Source organism: Triplophysa dalaica, chromosome 10 (assembly GCF_015846415.1).
Source record: "Triplophysa dalaica isolate WHDGS20190420 chromosome 10, ASM1584641v1, whole genome shotgun sequence".
Classification (NCBI taxonomy): domain Eukaryota; kingdom Metazoa; phylum Chordata; class Actinopteri; order Cypriniformes; family Nemacheilidae; genus Triplophysa; species Triplophysa dalaica.
Genome location: NC_079551.1, coordinates 12021109 through 12028125, shown reverse-complemented (window position 1 = coordinate 12028125; position 7017 = coordinate 12021109). Strand labels below are relative to the sequence as shown.

Sequence of the window (7017 nt, the reverse complement as noted above, 5' to 3'; positions counted from 1 at the left end):
TCATGAAAATCCAGTTTGTAGTGAATTAATCCAGTGTCACAGTGTCTGCAGTGAAATCACGGTGAATAAACTGAAATACTGAACTACGGCCCTGAGCTGCTTTTAAACATGAATATTGAGTAAATAAAGTATGTATGAGGAAATAAAGTGGACGCAGACATTTTCAAACACATTGAACTGTTTGTGTGTGCAGGTGTGTTTGTATGGAGGACCAGGAGAGTCATGTGTAAAGTAATAAAGTATTTCATTGTTTAATAACTAATTCTTCAATAAAAATAGGCATTAATCCATTTATTTTTAATTTCATTTTTTAATGGGCAATAAAAAGCGTGATTGTAAAAAGAATTATTAAATGACATATTAATCCATCAATAAATACTTCAATTTAAAAAGGGACTTTTAAAAATCAACATAAAACACGAAATAAATACATCATTTTAAAGCGCATTAATGAATTCCTTTATAAATAGTGGAATTTAAAGATCTATTTCAAAATGCGATTTAAAAAGAGGAATAAATAATTGGATTTACAAATTAAACTAGAAATAAAAGTTTTAATCCGTCATTTAAAAGACTATTTCTTTTAGCATTTGCATTTCCATTTCCCCTCTGCATTTCCTTATCCGATTTGCTATTCGATTTGCCAAATCATTTAGCTTTTCCTTTTAGCCTCTCTATTTACCATTTCCGTGACACTCTGGGGCCTTGCATGCTCAAACGTGGTAAAACAATGCAAATTAGCTACGGAGAGAGACATGTTACAAGCTCTCTGATTGGCTAGTTCATTCTACGTCATGTTCAGAGGTGTGTCAGATGAGCAATGGAGAAGAGAGGATAGTCTGTTGTTCACTACACGTGTAACCAGTGCGTTATCAGCGCCTGCTTATTCTCTAACACAAATCATAGAAAATGAAACTTATTGTTAGAACAGGTTAGAACATTCATATTGCACGTGGAAGCAGCAGTGCTGCGGTCATTATGGGCCGAGTCTATTTATGATGCGATGCTTACGCGGAGTTAACGTGACATAAGTTACGGTGCTTATGGCCAAAATGCTTATAGATTCACGCGAAATGTAACAGTTTTACCATTAAAGCATGTAACTGATGTCAGCTGTGTTTTAATCCGCCAATATCTACTTTTTATGAAACCGCAAACACACACCATGGTGTGTATTATATGCATATAGTAGATGCAGTGCCGGTGTTACACATTTTCTGTTACCCGTGATATTTTGTGACCGCAGTAGGCGCTGTTGTCACTGTCGACACTTCTCTACGCAAAGAGCGTAAATTCGGGCGAGGATGCGCTTTTGCTCGTGCGCAGCTTTTTAATCTTGTGCAATAAAGCGCTTTGTTCTCGTGCACGTTACTGTGAGCGGGCTTTTCGGAAAGTCTGTTAAGAGTGCTGACGTGACGTGGGTGGCTGAAGACGCAGATTGAACTGTACAAAGCAGGATCATTTAATTCCTCTACTGATTGCGTTTGGCATTATTGTGATTGCCATGGTAGTTGTTTTATAGCCAACATGTAGGTGTGTGTGTGTGTGTATGTATATATATACATATACATATATAAAAAGTGAATACACACACACATATATATATATATATATGTGTGTGATTGCGTAGGCCCTTTACCCAAATAATAGAACAGCAATCACGACAATCTAAACGTTGTCCATTTAAGAAACATGAACATAAATGAGCTTTGTGTTATACATACATACATGCATTATAGGCTATAAAATGTACATAAGAACATAATATTATAAAATTATATGTTTATAATGTACAGAGTAACCTTGTAGTACAGCAGCTCACCATATTTCACGATGCACGGTAACAGGCTAAAAAAATCTTTTACCTTCCCCTGTTTTACACAGAATAGCCTTATTGTTCTCCATATTCACTCTTTTGACATGTAATGCCTTCTGTGTCTTATCCTGAAGAGCATTTAGCTGTGATGAGAACAGTGACTGTGGTACAGCAGGTCACCATATTTCACGATGCACGGTAACGGCCTAAAAAAATCTGTTACCTTCCCCTGTTTTACACAGAATAGCCCTATTGTTCTTCATATTGACTCTTTTGACATCTAATGCCTTCTGTGTCTTATCCTGAAGAGCATTTAGCTGTGATGAGAACAGTGACTGTGGTACAGCAGGTCACCATATTTCACGATGCACGGTAACGGCCTAAAAAAATCTGTTACCTTCCCCTGTTTTATAATATATGGGTTAACTTTCTGAAATGAGTGACAAAACATATTGACCTTTTTCATTATATTCTATTTTTTAGCTTTACCTGTATCCAATTTCTGTATGGAACGTTTTTTGAACGTTCTTTTTTGGTTCCCCATAAATAACCAAATGGGAACCAATATTAGGGGAACGTTCTGTGTTTGCTTTCGTTAACTTCATTGTAATTGATAATAATTTATTGTTAAAGATGTTGTCGATTTAGTGTATGACAGTATGTTTTATATACATTTGAAAACAGTTTAATTAATTTTTTCTATTTATTTATGAGCATTAAAAAACTGTCTGGACCTCTCTGACCTCATTGCTAGCTATGATTATGATTAGCCAAAATTTTGCGCCACTAAAGTCACACCGTTTTTGGCTGAGACATGTGATTAAATCATCACAAAATGAATACTTTATACCTTCAAATGTTACATTACTAAAAATACAATACTGTAATAATTTAGTTAAAAAATATTTTTGAATTTGTGTTTAAGTTATTTTAAATCTGTTATAAATGCTATCAACGTCCTTCCATGAACTGTTGCCATGCATGCATAATAAATATGTACAACATGGGTGAAAAATATCAAATAACAGCGATCGATGCTTTTGCTGATTTATAACAAATTAAACACAAATACCATGGTTAACGGTTACTGTAGTAAGAATATATTTATAGTGGGGATAATGAATATTTGAAAAGCCTAGAGCCATACCCACTAGTGTACTTTTCTCTCAGGTGCTTATTAACATTACCTACCAATGATACGAAAGTTGTTAGCTCTTCTTTTCAAAACGTAACACTGCTGTTTATCAGCATCTTTGGGATATTCCCCTTTTAAAAGATAGTTCTTCAGCCCCAGCTGCATGTTACCATCCATTTTGCACAGAAGTGTCGACAGTGACAACAGCGCCTACTGCGGTCACAAAATATCACGGGTAACAGAAAATGTGTAACACCGGCACTGCATCTACTATATGCATATAATACACACCATGGTGTGTGTTTGCGGTTTCATAAAAAGTAGATATTGGCGGATTAAAACACAGCTGACATCAGTTACATGCTTTAATGGTAAAACTGTTACATTTCGCGTTAATCTATAAGCATTTTGGCCATAAGCACCGTAACTTATGTCACGTTAACTCCATGTAAGCATCGCATCATAAATAGACTCGGCGCCAAAATGAGCGCAGCACTGCTGCTTCCACGTGCAATATGAATGTTCTAACCTGTTCTAACAATAAGTTTCATTTTCTATGATTTGTGTTAGAGAATAAGGAGGCGCTGATAACGCACTGGTTACACGTGTAGTGAACAACAGACTATCCTCTCTTCTCCATTGCTCATCTGACACACCTCTGAACATGACGTAAAATGAATTAGCCAGTCAGAGAGCTTGTTACATCTGTCTCACCGCGGCTAATTTGCATTGTTTTACCACGTTTGAGCATGCAAGGCCCCAGAGTGTCACGGAAATGGTAAATAGAGAGGCTAAAAGGAAAAGCTAAATGACTTGGCAAATCGAATAGCAAATCGGATAAGGAAATGCAGAGGGGAAATGGAAATGCAAATGCTAAAAGAAATAGTCTTTTAAATGACGGATTAAAACTTTTATTTCTAGTTTAATTTGTAAATCCAATTATTTATTCCTCTTTTTAAATCGCATTTTGAAATAGATTTTGAAATTCCACTATTTATAAAGGAATTCATTAATGCGCTTTAAAAAGATTGATTTATTTCGTGTTTTATGTTGATTTTTAAAAGTCCCTTTTTAAATTGAAGTATTTATTGATGGATTAATATTTCATTTAATAATTATTTTTACAATCACGCTTTTTATTGCCCATTAAAAAATGAAATTAGAAATAAATGGATTAATGCCTATTTTTATTGAAGAATAAGTTATTAAACAATGAAATGCTTTATTACTTTACACATGACTCTCCTGGTCCTCCATATGTTTGGTGCTGATGATGTTAAAGTGTCAGTGATGGAGGAAGAATCTGCCACTCTTCCTATTAATCCCGATGATATAAAGAGAGCTTCTAATCTAGAGTGGACGTTTAAAGACACAATTATAGCAAAGATTGATATAGAACGTGAAGATTGTCCAGTAGAATACCCCGATGAGAGATTCAGAGACAGACTGAAGGTGGACCGTCAGACCGGATCTCTCATCATCCAAAACATCACATCTGAAGACTCTGGAGAATATAAACTGCAAATCACAGCCAGCACAGAAAAGAAAAAGACATTCAGAGTTTCTGTCAGTGGTGAGTGATTCATGTCTTCTCTTGTGAGCATTGGATTCAAAGTCTGTGAAGAGTTAATATATTGTTCTGGAAAATCCCCAAATGTATGCATTAATAAATAATAATTTTTGAAGGTTTATTTGATCTTGTTTGTTGAAGGATTAAACTTCAGATGTGTTAAATATCGCAGAAGCGAACAACAGCAGCATTTCGATGATGTAATTTATGATTAAAAAAGGTTTCATTTCAGTGTTTAACCTTCAGCCTACCTAGTCTAGGTTACAACATGTCCAGTTATTAAAAACAGCAGTAAACACATCAAACAACACATTCACTAATTTATATATATTATGATTATATTAAAGTTAAACAATCTTTTGAATATTTTAGTATTTACAATTCACATTTATGGCAGCACTACTGGACCTACTCGATCCAATCTTGACACATGTGCACACAATATGGCACATGCTATATACAATGTAACTCGATTTTACACAAATCTACAATCCGCAACCTTGATTATGACCATTTAGATTTTGATGTAGATTGGACACTATAGTATATGTCAACTTCCACTATTTGGAAATTATTGACAATGTTTTACATGTAATGTGTTTCTGTTTGTTTGTTTGTTTGGTGTTGAGACAGAAATGAGCACAGTGTCATTGATGGAGGGAGATTATTTCACTCTGCAACCTGTTCTTAAAATACAGACAAATGTTGTCATACCGTGAGTTCAATGGCGATGTTTAACTCACTCGAGATTCACAAACTGTGATGTGAATCATCAGACCGGACACCTGAACATCGCAAACATCAGACTCGATCAATCTGGAGAATAAGTGAAGTGAACGTCAACGGCAGAAGTTTGATGTTACAAAGGACATTCTGCATTAATGTCACTGGTGAGTGAGTGGCGTATTTATTTATTGGCTAATAAACAAAAACTGAACTCTATACAAGGGTTAATATAACTCTTTACTAAACACTTTTACTAATAGACTACATTTAGGAGAAATTGTTAAGATGTTAAAATGTTTTGTGAATACAAGCCCAGATTTAAAAAGTTAAATCAAAAGCTAAAGTTTGTCATTTAAAAGTGTTAAATGTTGCTCATGTACAGACTCATAGACACACGTGTAAGCTACAGTAGATGTGACTGTGTACAATATTATCAGGGAAGATATGATGCTCAAATCTGAACCTTTCTAGATCTGACGTCATACACCAGTACTGCGACAGTAGCCACGCCCACCACAGCAGAGATGACCAATCGGATCACAGGTTCAGGACCATTACAACAGCATCCACAATATGAGGAATAAAAGAGGATAATTCGTATGAATTGACAATATTGAACTTTCATAGATGTTTTGTCAGTTTGATCTTGTGTTTATTTCTACTTGACATCACAGCTGCATAACAAATGAGAGGCTGGAAACTTCCATCAAGATTGAACTGACATGAGATGTCCTGCATCCACAAACTCACAAATAAAACACCAGAGTGATGATATAATAACCCATTTCCCATAATTATCAATGAATATAAGAATCTGTGCGACTTGATCTAGTTGAAAGTTTCCTTTTATTATTAAATATGCATGGTGGAATCAGAAACAAATGTAGTTTGTTTAGTATAATTAAACAGCAGAATTTTAAATATTTATTTCTCTTGAGTTCAATTAATCAACTAATCAGGTGAACCGTTTAGGAGCGAATCATCCAACAACCATGGCTCGTTTTCTCAAAACCTGAAACAAAAGGCCAAATCTTTAAATCTTTCCTACGCACAGCCAGTAAATTTAGTCTTAGCACGGGAACATTTTTCGTTAAAGCCAAAATACATTGTGTGGGTCCAAATGATAGATTTTTTCTTTTATGTCAAAAATAATTAGGATATTAAGTAAAGATCATGTTCCATGAAGACATTTAGTTAATTTCCTACCTTAAATATATACAATTTTAATCGATGTGAGATTATGGCCAGTAACAGAGTTTCTTATTAACAACTTCAAAGGCATTTTTCTCAATATTTTGATTCTTTTGCACCACATGATTCCAGGGTTTCAAACCTTTATATCTCCGCCAGGTAGCATCTTAACAACCCTTACATCAGTAGAAAGCTTCATTATCCAGCTTTCAAATGATGTTAACATCTCGATTTCGAAAAAATTACACATAAGTTTTGTTATGCAGGGTCGCATAACTCATTCATCAGACCTGGGGTATATTCCAGAAAGGAAGTTCAACAAATTTTAAGATGAACCCTGACCTCTGGGTAAACAAACCCCAAAATAGGAAACTCTGAGTTTAAGGTTCCATTACAGCTGTTCTGGGTTAGTTTCATTAACTCAGAGCAAGTTAACATTGAGCTGCACGTATGCCTGACAACAAAAAAAGCCTTCATCAAAAAAAGCTGTCATCAATAGAGCTCCGATTCCTCGATTTACCATGGTCACCGAATTCAAATGCTCGTCATATTTCTTGCCCCTGGAACTGGAGATAATCG

The 7017-nt window shown here is 35.0% G+C and overlaps 1 long non-coding RNA gene across 1 annotated transcript; it reads left to right on the top strand.

Moving 5' to 3' along the window:
• The first annotated feature begins 4205 nt into the window (after window positions 1–4205).
• On the top strand, window positions 4206–5881 carry LOC130430416 (uncharacterized). Its single transcript, XR_008907785.1, has 2 exons — window positions 4206–5411; window positions 5719–5881. It is a non-coding gene; the product is annotated as an uncharacterized LOC130430416 (long non-coding RNA).
• The last annotated feature ends 1136 nt before the right edge of the window (window positions 5882–7017 follow it).